General features: G+C 43.4%; 1 long non-coding RNA gene across 9 annotated transcripts in view; it reads right to left on the bottom strand.

The window, feature by feature from the left end:
* The window catches only part of LOC106997781 (uncharacterized), a 47,178-nt gene that overhangs the window by 21,734 nt on the left and 12,199 nt on the right, over positions 1-13,245 (bottom strand). For all 9 annotated transcript variants that reach the window (XR_013416838.1, XR_013416841.1, XR_003729158.2 and 6 more), the window contains one exon: positions 2,570-8,464. This is a non-coding gene — a long non-coding RNA (uncharacterized LOC106997781). The remainder of the gene's footprint in view (positions 1-2,569; positions 8,465-13,245) is intronic.

The raw sequence follows: 13,245 nt of genomic DNA on the forward strand, positions 1-13,245 counted from the left end.
ATTTCAAGCTATACTATAAGGCGATAGTCACCAAAACAGCATGGTACTGGTATAAAAATAGGCACATAGACCAATGGAATAGAATAGAGAACCCAGAAATAAAGCCAAATACTTACAGCTAACTGATCTTCGATAATGCAAACAAGAACATAAAATGGGGAAAGGACACCCTATTTAACAATTGGTGGTAGGACAATTGGCTAGCCACATGTAGGAGAATGAAACTGGATCCTCATCTCCCACCTTATATAAAAATTAACTCAAGATGAATCAAAAACTTAAAACTAAGACCTGAAACCGTAAAAATTTTAGAAAACAACATTGGAAAAACTCTTCTAGACACTGGCTTAGGCAAAGACTTCATGACCAAGAATCCAAAAGTATATACAACAAAAACAAAGATAGATAGATGGAAATTAATTAAACGAAAAAGCTTCTGCATAGCAACGGAAACAATTAGCAGAGTAAACAGACAACACACAGAGGCAGAGAAAAATCTTTGCAATCTAGACAAAGGACTAATACCCAGAATCTACAATGAACTCAAACAAATCAGCAAGAAAAAAAAACCAAACAATTCCATGAAAAAGTGGGCTAAGGACATGAATAGACAATTCTCAAAAGTAGATATACAAATGGCCAACAAGCATGCGGAAAAATGCTCAATATCACTATTTACCAGGGAAATGCAAATCAAAACCACAATGTGACACCACATTACTCCCGCAAGAATGGCCATAGTCAAAAAATAATAGATGTTGGTGTCAATGTGGTGAAAAAGGAACACTTTTACACTGTTGGTGGGAATGTAAACTAGTACAGCCACTAAGAAAAGCAGTGTGGAGAATCCTTAAAGAACTAAAAGACATCTACTGTTTGATCCAGCAATCCCACTACTAGGTATCTATCTAGAGGAAAAGAAGTCATTACACAAACAAGATAGTTGCACATGCATGTTTACAGCAGCACAATTTGCAATTGCAAAAATATGGAACGAACCCAAATGCCCATCAATCACGAAGTAGATAAAGATACTGTGAATACTACTCAGCCATAAAAAGGAATGCATTAATGGCGTTCACAGCAACCTGGATGAGATGGAAGTGAAGCAACTCTAAGCAATTCTAAGTGAAGTAACTCAGGAATGGAAAACCAAACATCATATGTTGTCATTGATACATGGGAGCTAAGCTATGAGGACACAAAGGCATCTGAATGATACTATGGACTTTGTTGGGGGAAGGGTGGGAGGGGGGCAAGGGCTACAAATAGGGTGCAGTGTGTACTGCTCAGGTGATGGGTGCACCAAAGTCTCACAAATCACCACTAAATAACTTACTCATGTGACCAAACACCACCTGTACCCCAATAACCTATTGAAAAAGAAAAAAATATATATAATAAATTAATTAACAAAAACTATCACAATATAAAAAATGAAAATCTAAAATCAATAATCTAAGTTTCCGCCTTAGGAATCTAGGAAAGATAAGCAAATTAAATGCAAATAAGAAGAAAATAATAATAAAAAGTGAAGCAGAAATCAAGGAAATTGAAAATAATAGATGAAATCACTAAAACCAAAAGCTGATTCTTTAAAAAGATCAATAAAATTGATGAACCACTAGCCAGACTAAATAAGAAATAAAAACAGAGAGAGAGAAGATACAATATTAATATCAGAAACAAATGAAGAGAGAATGCCAGCAAGATGGCTGACTAGAAGCCCCTAGTGCTCCTCTTCCCCACAAAGACCACAACAATGTATAAAGAACTACATTTTGATGAAAATAACTAAAGGAGAGTGCTGGAGTACATCAGAGGAGTAGCAAAAGTCCTGTAGAGCACAGAAACCAAGGATGGCCACATAGAGAAGGGAAAGAAACACCTCACGTTTGCTGCCACATTCTCTAGTCAGGATCAGCTTGAATAAAGGGGGACTTCTCCCACTGGGGAAGGGGTATGCAGGAGGACCCAAGAAGCCCTTAATACCACGTTGGACTCCTACAGTCCTCACAATGGGGATTCCTATATCCTCAGAGGTATTAAGCCCAGTTGAAGGAGCTGCCTGGAGTCCACACAGCTGTACTCTTCCCACTGAAAGAGCCTCATTGTGCCCTGTCCACTACGGCCCATGCTATTACCGCACTGTGCCATCCTGGAACTGGAACCCCTGCTGGAGTCTGGCCTGCTCTAGGAAGTGAGTGGCTCCACAGCACCCTTTCATCCCTGAGGCTTTATTGCCAGTACACCACCCACATCTAGTGACCCACCATCACTGAGCCAAGCTGCTGCTACACCCTATTTTGTGGGGCCAGCTGACACGGAGCCACTCCGTATACCCCTACTAGTCACTACTGCACCTTGTCCCTCAGGACCTGAGTTGACTTAGTGCCCTGTCTCCCGGAAAAATGGTGCCTTGGCTATACAGAGCATTCATAATCCCTGGGGCTGTTGTTGTAGTGGTGTCCTGCCTCCATGGAAATGGTGCCTTGGCCATCCAAAGCAGTAATGGCCCCAGAGCCTGAACTGAAGAGGAACCCTACTTCATGGGGAATCGATGCCTTACCTGAGCTGAGCATCCAGGCCTCCCAGGGCTGAGCTGATGTGGCACCTCATGTCCTAGGGAAACAAAGCATTGGCTGAGGTGAGATCCTGGTATTCCAAACCAAACAACTGTAACACCCTGTTTCCTTAAAACCGAGCTAGCCCTCCAGAGTATGAGCCGCCAAAACACACTGTCTGGGGAGCGGAGTCATCACTGTACTTTCTGCCCTCTGAAGCTCCAGTCACAGCTGTGCTTCACCATTTCTGGGTCCTTCCTGCCACTACATCCGGCCTCAGAGAGCTTGGGATACTGCTGTGCCCTACCACAGCCAGATTTAGAGTCACTACTTCATGGTGCTTCATCCTCCAGGGCGTAAGTTGCCACTGTGCCCTACTGGGCTCTGGGTCCCAAACTGCAGCTGTGCCCTGTACCTGAGGGCCCAAAACCCGTTCCCTAGGGCCAGCCCAGTGCTATGCTCTGTCTCCCAGGGTCAGAGTCACAACTAAAACCCATCCCTGTGGACCCAAGCTGTTGGGGTGTCCTTCAGGGTCACATGCTTTGGCTTTGTGGGCAATCTGCATCTACCTATGCCCCTGAAAGTGAACCTGTGCCCCAAGTCCCAGGGACCACAGAAGGCTTTCAAGACTCTAAGCCCAGGACCCTGGCTCCACACTACTCTGATCACTTGCACCCTGAAACCCAGTGTCACTGTGGCTGCTTATAAACCATATCAGACCCATTGCCAAGAGGAGTTTCCTGAGCTATGACTCTCCATTGTAAAGAAAATGAGAACAGGAAGACTCCCAAGTCCCTTGTCACTAAACAATATAACATCACGAGCTGCTGCTGCCACTGCCACAAACTCCTGTAGCTTAGGCCAATGAGGCACTCGCAGTCATTGATGTTGATCACAGCTGAAATGGTTGTAGGAAGGCTATTTCACTGGGTCCACCTGAATTCAGAGCACCAAACCCTTTCCAACTGGTACTACCCTGACACATCTGCAAGTAAACTCTCTCTATAAAAGCCATTCTGTAAAGTTTGAATGAGGTCATTGTTCCATCAGGTGTTCAGACATTGATACAAGGACACAGAAGTAAGAACAAAACAAAATAATGAAACATGTTACCACGAAAGGAATACAATAGTTCTCCAGTAACTGGCCCTAAAGACAAGATTTATGAAATGCTCAAAAAGAAATTCAAAATAATGATCTTAAGGAAACTCAGTGAGATATAATAGAACACAGATAGACAATTCAACAAAATCAAGAAAACAATTCATGATCTGAATGAGAAATTCAACAAGGAGATAAATATAAAAAAGAACTAAATAGAAATCCTGACACTGAATAATCAGATGCATAAAACAAAAAATACAACAGAGAGCTTCAACAGCAGACTAGATCAAGCAGAAGAATCTGTTAAATTGAAGACAGATCTTTTGAATCTACTCCTTCAGAGGTAAAAAAGAAAAAAAAAAACAGAGAGAGAGAAAGAAAAAGAAAAAAAAAACTAATAAAAAAGAGTGAAGAAGGCCTGTGGGACTCAAGGGAAACCATTAAGCAAACAAACAATCACACTATGAGAGTTTCAGAAGAAGAAAAGATACAGTAAAGGACATGAAGCTTATTTAATGAAATAATCACTGAAAACTTCCCAAGTCTTGGGAAAGATATGGACATCCAGATCCACGAAGCTAAAGGTTCCTACACAGGTTTAACCCAGAAAGGAACTCATTGAGGCATATTGTAGTCAAACTATCAAAAGTCAGAGACAAATAGGGAATTGTAAAAGCAGCAAGATAAAAGCAATATGCCACATATAAAGGAATTATTGTTAGACTGTCCATGGACTTAACAGAAACTTTGCAGCTCAAGAAAGAATGAGATGATATATTCAAAGTGCTGAAATAAGAAAACTGTCAGCCAATAATATAATACCCAATGAAAGTGTCCTTCAGAAATGAAGGAGAAACAAAGTCTTTACCAGACAAGCAAAAGATGGGGGGATTCATCACCACTAGACCTGCCTTACAAGAAATGCTTAAGAAGGTTCTTCAAGTGGGAAAAAAAGGATACTAATTACTAACAAGAAAACGTAAGAAGGTAAAAAAATATACCAGTAAAGGTAAATATATAGTGAAATTCAGAATACTCCAATACCATAATGGTGGCTTATTAATCATTCATATGTCTAGAATGAAAGATAAAAGTCAAAATGGACAAAAATAACCATAAGTACAATAAGTTAAGGTAAATACAATGTTAAAGAGATGTAAATTATACATGGAAACTATAAATTGTGAGGTGCAGGGTAAAAGTCTAGTGTTTTTGTATGCAACTGAAGTTGTTATCAGTATTAAATAATCTATTATAAGGTGTTGTATGTAAGCCTCATGGTAACCACAAAATGAAACACTATAGCAGATACATAAATGATAAAGAGAAAGGAATAAAAACTTAGCACTACAGAGAATAACCAAATCACAGAGGTAGACAACAAGTGAAAAGAAACAAAGGATGTACAAAACAACTAGAAAACAATTTATAAAATTGCAATAGTAAATCCTTACCTATCAATAATTACTTTGAATGCAAGTGAATTAAATTATCCAATGAAAAGACACAGAGTGGCTGAATAGATAAAAATAAGATCCAACTATATGCTGGCTACAAGAGACTCTATTAGCTTTAAGGACACATAAGTTGAAAGTGAAGAGATGGAAGAAGACATTCCATGCAAATGGTAACCAAAACAGAGCAGGAGTAGCTATACTTACATCAGATAAAATAGACCTCAAGTCAAAAACTCTCATGAAAGACAAAGAAGGTCATTATTTAACAATAAAGAACTCAATTCATCAAGGGGACATAACAATTTTAAGTATATATGCAACCAATATCAGAGTACCTATATGTATAAAGCAAATACTAGTGGACAAGAAGAGAGAAATAGCAAAATAATAATAGTAGGGGACTTCAGTAACCCACTTTCAACAATGGGCAGACCAACCAGACACAATATTACTAAGGAGATGTGTCCGGAGTTGGTTCCTGCTGGTGGGTTCATGGTCTTGCTGACTTCAAGAATGGAGCCACGGATGCTCGTGGTGTTACAGCTCTTAAAGATAGCACGGACCCAAAGAGTGAGCAGTAGCAAGGTTTATTGTGAAAAGCAAAAAGACAAAGCTTCCACAGCATGGAAGGGGACCTGAGCAGGTTGAAACTGCTGGCTGCGCTGGCCAGCTTTTATTCCCTTATTGTCCCTCCCCATGTTCCATTTCTGTCCTATCGGATTGCCCTTTTTTCTATCCTCCCTGTGATTGGCTACTTTTAGAATCCTGCTGATTGGTGCGTTTTACAGAGCGCTGATTGGTGCATTTTACAGAGTGCTGATTGGTGCATTTTACAATCCTCTTGTAAGGCAGGAAAGTTCCCGAAGTCTCCACTCAACCCACGAAGTCCAGCTGGCCTCACCTCTCAATCCCCCCTCTAAACAGGACACCTCAACTGCTGTTGGGAACTGGGCAATGACCGCTCTAGCTACTTCCTGCTGGATGGGGCAAAGAAGGGGCCCTGCAGTTGTAGCATCCCCCAGAGGGGAACTCTCTAGGCCAAAGGGCCAGTGGGTTGGTCCAGGGGTCCTCAGTAGAAGTTGTGAGTTGAGCTCATTTGGGGATCCATTTGTAAGACCATCTGTAGCTTTACGGCCTGGATACTGGAAGAGACAAATTTGACAAGGAGGTTAAAAATATAGGTCCCAAAGGCGAGTAATAGCAAGATATCTGTCATGGGACCTAAAAAGGGGAGAAGCCATGTCGCCCAACTCCAGAGGTTGGTATAAGAGTTTGAAAGCCTTTGTCTGATTTCAGAAGCCTTTTCCTGTAAACACTGGGTGGCGTCACATACTATCCCTGACTGGTTAGTGTAAAAACAACACTCTTCCCCTAAGAAGGTGCAAAGTCCTCCTTTCTCAGCAGTGAGGAGGTCTAGGCCTCAGTGGTTTTGGAGAGTCACTGCTGCCGAAGCATCTATTTGGGATTATAGAGTAAGTATAGATTTTGTTATGTCTTGCAAACTGTCTGAGGAATCCTTTGAGAGTGTATGGTAGTAGGATAATGAAGTAGATAAAGAAGTAGGTAAATCTGATAGGACGGAAATGGAACATGGGAGGGGACAATAAGGGAATAAAAGCTGGCCACCCTAGCCAGCAGTATATCCAGAAGTAGGATAATGAAGTGGCTATTCTGGTTGCTGTAGCAGTGGCCATTGCTAACCCTAAAAGTAGGGGTGTTAGTTGTACAGCTCTGCCCCGAGGGACTTGAGCTTTGAGGGGGCACTGATAGGGTCTCATTTCCTGGGGCAACGTCAATGTAGGGACTTAGGAAGACTAAGGTGCAGGTGCCTGTCCAGTTAATGGGGAGGCAGATATAGGTTGAAGTTTCACATAAGAAGAATATGCCTTGGCTGGGTAGACAGAACTGGTTGTGTATGTTAAAAAGGTGTGTGAGTTTGTTTTTTTCATTTTCCCATACTCCTAGAGTACTTGCCAAGGTAGCTCCAGTGAGCAGCTGGAAAGGGGTGTTGGGAGCAAATGAGTGGCTCCCTGTGTTCTATTTTCCCACTGGAGAAAAAAAAAAAAACATTTTATGTCTACTAGGAACCATTCAAGAGAGTAATTGAAAGAGGGGATGAGAAGGCATTCATTAATGGTGGGGGCGCTGCTGCAGGGGGTCCAGGGGTGAATGATCATGCAGGAAGTATGTTTGCCATTACAAAACCCAGACTATTTGTTAAGCAGGGAGGAGGTGAAGATTTTGGGGGGCCCTGAGAAGCGGACAAGCCATCTGAATGGAGCTGTTTGGGTGACTTGGAAATTACTATGATCATTTGGGGCTTGAAGTTGTAGGGTGTAATTACACTGATAGGATAGTAGGTGCCCCAGGGGCAGGCCTGATAACAGGTTGCATTGGATGCATAAAGAGGCTTAGAAAGTTAAGATGGTATTCGTGGTTACAGGGCCGTGTATGGGCTTTTCATTGCTCATGTAATAGGTGAGGTTGGAAATGTGAGAGCGTAAAAGCTGGATTGTGCATCCTGTTAGGGTATTTTTGGTCCTATCAGAGATGGAGAAGTTGGCTAATGATTGCATATTTAGAAGTTGGAAAGGGTCTTTTCCTTCGTAACGGGGGTGGTAGGTTAAGTTAGTAAAGACCCAGTTTTTGCAGGAATGGGAGTGACAACGTAAGCAGTGGCTGATAGAGGGATATAAAGCTGACAGTCATTTGCCAGGGAAGGATTGGACTGGTTTAACAGAGAGTGGGTTGAGAGTCTTGTAGAGGTAATTAGGAGCTAGAGAAGGGGAGGGGCGACTATGTGGGGTAGCCCAGGAAGCAGGAGGGATAGATAGGCAAAGAGTAAGTAGGAAGGAAAAGAGGGTGCCCTGGAAGATAAGATCGTTTTATCCAGTCTGAGTTGAAGGTGGGAGTAATTGCTGTCAGAAGGAAGGATGATAGATAAAAGGTTGATGTGATTAGGATTTTCATCCCAGCAGGAGCTACAGTATATAGTCCTACTGCAAAGAGTATGGTTAATATACTGCTTAATAATGTGATGAAAGAGTAAAAGGATTCCATTAAAGGGGCAAAAAGAGGTGTTAAAGATTATGTAGGGTTTCACTTATCTTTTTTAAGTAGGAAGGGGTTTTTCCTCAGGATCAGCTGTAGGAGCCTTTTTAGTCTGGGATGTTTCCTTCTGAAATAGGAGATGCAAGTCCTCCAATGGTTCACAGGTGTATCGAGGCTGGTCTGGCTGATCTTGGGACTCCTGAGCTGACAGTCCCGCAGGTTCTTCAGGGGGTGTCCAAAGTTTAACTTGGGCGTGATGAGTCCAAGATTCCACTCCTGCTGTCTAAACTACAGTGGAGGTAGAGAGGATTAGAGTATGGTCCTTCCCACAGGGAATCCATAGAGGGGAGGGACTTGACCAACAATAGATCTCCCGGTTGGAACAACTCTGTTTCCTTGTCTCTGTAACATCTTTCGGGTAGATTTTTAAGGTTTTGTTGATATTTTGCCAAGGAAGTTATATCCTTGGCCAAGTTGGCTGTTTCCTGATCAAGTAAGAGGTCATTTGTGAGAAAAGGTCGTCCATACAGCATTTCATATGGACTGAGCCCCATTTTGTGAGGAAAATTTCGGATTCTCAACAAGGCCATGGGCAAGAGGGTAGGCCATGGGAGATGAGTTTCTTGTATTAGTTTCCTTAAGTGCCTCTTGAGTGTTTCATTTGCCTTCTCGACCTTCCCTGAGGATTGTGGCCTCCAGGAGCAGTGAAGGTCATATTGTATCCCTAGCGCCCTGGAAATTCCCTGAGTTACTGGCTTTAAAAGCCAGACCATTTTCCCTTTGTAAGCTTTCGGGAAGCCCAAATCTAGGAATTATTTCATGAATTAGGACTTCAACCACTTCCTGAGCCTTCTCTATCTTGCAGGGGAAAGCTTCTATCCAATTTGTAAAGGTATCAACACAGACCAACAAGTATTGAAATCCCCTTGACTTAGGCATATGGTGACATCTAATTGCCAGTCCTCTCCAGGATAGTGCCCTATTCTTTTTTTCCCCCAGAGGGGCCTTACAATGGACCAGGGGATTATTCCTTTGGCACACCTCACAGGCTTTGACTACTTGTTGGATGGTCCGGAGGAGATTTGGCCCTGTAAATAGGGATTTGGCCATTTGATGATTGTTCTCAATACCCATATGAAAGTTTGGTGGAGGTTCTTAAGCATTTTCCACTGGCTGGCTTCGGGTATCAGTACCATTCCCTCTTCTGTCGTTAACCACCCCAAGGGGAGAAAACTGTGCCCCCACGAAAGTCCCCATTCTGTTTTGATTGAGGAATACTGAGGCTTAATCTCTTGGAGACAGCTGTTCCATACCAAGGGTCCTTCTGTAGGTATTTCTAATGGGAGGTTCCACCTTGCAGCAATTTTGGCCTCAGCATCTGCCCAAAGGTTTCCTTCTGCCTTTTCTCCTTCACCTTTTTGATGGCTTTGGCAGTGTAAGACTGCCACCTCCTTGGGTTTTTGCACTGTGTGCAATAACTCCATGATTTCTTTGTGGTATTTAATGGGGGTTCCCCCAGAGGTTAGGAACTCCCTTTCTTTCCATATTACTGCATGGGCATGCAGGATTAGATAAGCATACTTGCTGTCTGTATACACATTTATTCTTTTTTCCTTTCCCAGTTCTACGGCTCAGGTAAGCAGCAGTAGTTCTGCTAACTGGGTGCTAGTTCCTGGGGGAAGAGGCTTCTTTCAAGTCCGGTTACATCACTAACTATGGCATAACCTGCCCTTCACATCCATTCTCCACAAATGAACTTCCATCGGTATATATAGATTAAGGTCAGGATTAGTTAAGGGGACTTCAAAGAGATCCTCTCAGGTGGCATAAGTCTGAGCTACAATTTGTTGGCAGTCACGCTCGATTGGTTCCCCATCCTCTGGGAGAAAAGTAGCAGGGCTGAGGGATGCACACATGCATATTTGAAGCATCGGTCCCTCAAGGAGTAGTGCCTGGTATCTAAGCAGGCAGTTGTCTGATAGCTATAAATTTCCTTTGGCACCTAGTATGCCATTTACATCATGAGTAGTCCAGATGAGTAATACAATTCTTTCCTTGTATTATTTTGATAGCCTCTGATACTAAGATGGCCACTGCCACAACTACCCATAAACAGTGAGGCCAGCCTTTTGCTACTACATCAGTTTCCTTACTTAGGTATGCCACTGGTTGTGGGGTTGTCCCACGAGCCTGAGTAAGGACTCCAAGAGCTAGTCCTGCTGTCTCTGTGATGTATAAAGAGAAGTTTTGTCCTGTGGGAAGGCTTAAGGCTGGAGCTTGTATTAGGGCCTGCTTTAAGGTTTTGAAAGATGTTTCTCCCTCTGGTTCCCATTCTACTAGATGAGTATTTGCCCTCTGGGTCTCCTTGATTAGAGTATAGAGGGACCTGGCCCATCTCACTATATCCGGGGATCCATAGTCAGCAAAAACTGGTGATCCCAAGGAACCCCCACAACTGTTTTCATGTCTTAGGGTGAGAATAAGCCAGTATAGGCTGTATTCGTTCCTTGCTGAGGGCCCTGGTTCCTCTGGCTAAGATTAGGCCTAGATATTTGGCTTGTAGGCAGAGCAGGGCCTTCGATTTAGACACCTTGTACCCTTGATTAGCTAGAAAATTCAAGAGATTTAGAGTAGCCTGCTGGCATGAAGCTTCCGAACTGGTAGCCAAAAGTAAATCGTCCACATATGGAAGCGCCAGAGTGTCTGGACCTGAGAGGTGGCCTAGATCTTGGGCCAGTGCCTGACCAAACAGATGAGGGCTATCCCTAAACCCTTGAGGCAAGACCATCCATGTAAGTTGGGATGTGTGGTCTGTGGGATCCTCAAAGGCAAAGAGAAACTGGGAGTCAGAGTGCAGGGGAATACAGAAGAAGGCATCCTTGAGGTCCAGAGCAGTGAACCATTCTGCTTCCTCTGGTATTTAAGAGAGCAGGGTATAGGGGTTGGGTACAGCTGCATATAGAGGATTTACTGCCTCATTGATGAGCCTAAGATCTTGCACTAGTCCCCACTGACCATTTGGTTTTTGTACCCTAGAATTGGGGTGTGGCAGGGACTGCTACATTTTCTTACTAAGCCTTACAACTTTTAAATGTCTAACAATATCCCGTAATCCTTTATGAGCTTCAGGCCTTAAGGGACATTGCCTTTGATAAGGAAAAGTGGTGAGGTCTTTTAGCCCGATTTGGACTGGGCAGGCAGTTTTTGCCCTTCTGAATTGTCCTTCTAATGCCCAGACTTCAAGGTTGATTCCCTCCTCAAGTAAGTGACAACAAATGGTTAACTTGTTCCCCATATTCATATAGATAATAGCTCCAGCTTTGGTAAATACATCCCTCCCTAATAAGGGTTTGGGACTTTCAGGCATAACAAGAAGGGCATGTGAAAAGAGCAAAGTCTCCCAATTACAACTGAGGAGGTGAGAGAAATACCTGGTTACAGGCAGTCCCAGTATTCCTCGGATGGTAACAGACCTTGGGGACAGCCATCCAGTGCAGGAGATTAACACTGAGAAAGCCATGCCAGTGTTCGGGAATAAGTCAATTTCCTGGCCCTCAATGGTTAAACTTACCTGGGGCTCAGTGAGGGTGATGACATGAGCTGGCGCTTGCCCGGGGCACCTACAGTCCTGTTGTTGGATCATCTGGTTGTGGGCTTCTGGCCCAGAGAACCTTTGTCCTCTGGGGCAGTGTGCTTTCCAGTGATTGCCTTAGCATAGTGGACATGGGTGAGGGGGAGACTTGTTTCTCATTGGACAATCTTTTTTAAAGTGTTCTTGCAAACCACACTGATAACAAGCCCTACCGGGTGATTGGCCTGATCCATTTTCTGTCCTCTCTGAACCACCAAGGTTTGTTTGTCTGAGGGCCATGACTAAGGCTGCAGCCTTTCTCTTATCTCACTTTTCCTTCTTGGCCTGTTCCTCTTGTTCCCTATTATAGAACACCAAGGTTGCCAGGTTTAATAATGCTTCCAAATTTTGTTCAGGGCCCAGGGCTAGCTTTTGAAGCTTTCTCCTGATATCTGTGGCTGATTGGGTAATAAACTTATCTTTTAGGATCAACTGACCCTTGAGGGAGTCTGGTGACAGGGGAGTATATTTTCTTAATGCCTCCTGTAGCTACTCAAGGAAGGTGGTAGGATTTTCTTCCTTTCCCTGAGTATGGGAGACATCATTGAATAATTCACGGGCTTTTTCCTAATTCTCCTTAGTCCTTCTAGAACACAGGTCAGCAAAGTTTACAACTCCAGTCCCCATGATCTGAGTCTAGGTCCCAGTGGGGATCCATACTGGGGACAGCCTGCTGACTGGTAGGGAATTTGTCCCTTTCTTTGGCTGTCATTCTACCATTTACTTGACTAAGATACCAGGTATCTCCAAACTCTCAGGCTACAGCTAAAGCCGCATTCTTTTCATTAAAGGCCAGGATTTGATCCAACAATAAGCATGACATCTCTCCAAGTGAGGTCGAAGGTTTGCCCTAGACCCTGTAAGACACCTATATACCTATCAGGATCATCTGAAAACTTCCCCAGGTCTACCTTGGCACACTTTAAATCAGTGAGGGAGAAGGGGACATGTACCTGGGTTGGGCCAAATTCCCCTCCCCCTACAGCTTGAAGGGAACATAACCGATAGCCTGGGGGGTTTTGTGGTCCCTTGAAGATTTCTCTGCTTGTTTCCTTCTGGGTGGGGGAGATTAGAGGAGGCTCATGATTAATTTATAAAAGGGAGCTTTAGGGAGGCTAGGATACGGGGGTAAGCTGAGAGGTCCTCCTGTGGAATGTGGATTGCAAGATTTGCATAGTTGTGGATTATCCTTCAATGAAAAGAAAGGTTGGACATAAGGTATTTCCTCCGTTTGCCTCCCCTCCTACAGAAAAGTTCAAGCTGCAGGATATTATTGTAATTATACTTCCCTCAGGTGGCCATTTTTCCCCATCAGAGAGAGAATATTGGGGGCCAGGCTGTAATGCAGAAAAAAATAAGCTGTTTCTTTCTCAGGGTTTGTGGGTCAAATTGCTCCCAATGGCTTAGGATGCATTTCAAGGGTGAGCTTATTGATGCC

Source organism: Macaca mulatta, chromosome 4 (assembly GCF_049350105.2).
Source record: "Macaca mulatta isolate MMU2019108-1 chromosome 4, T2T-MMU8v2.0, whole genome shotgun sequence".
NCBI lineage: Eukaryota > Metazoa > Chordata > Mammalia > Primates > Cercopithecidae > Macaca > Macaca mulatta.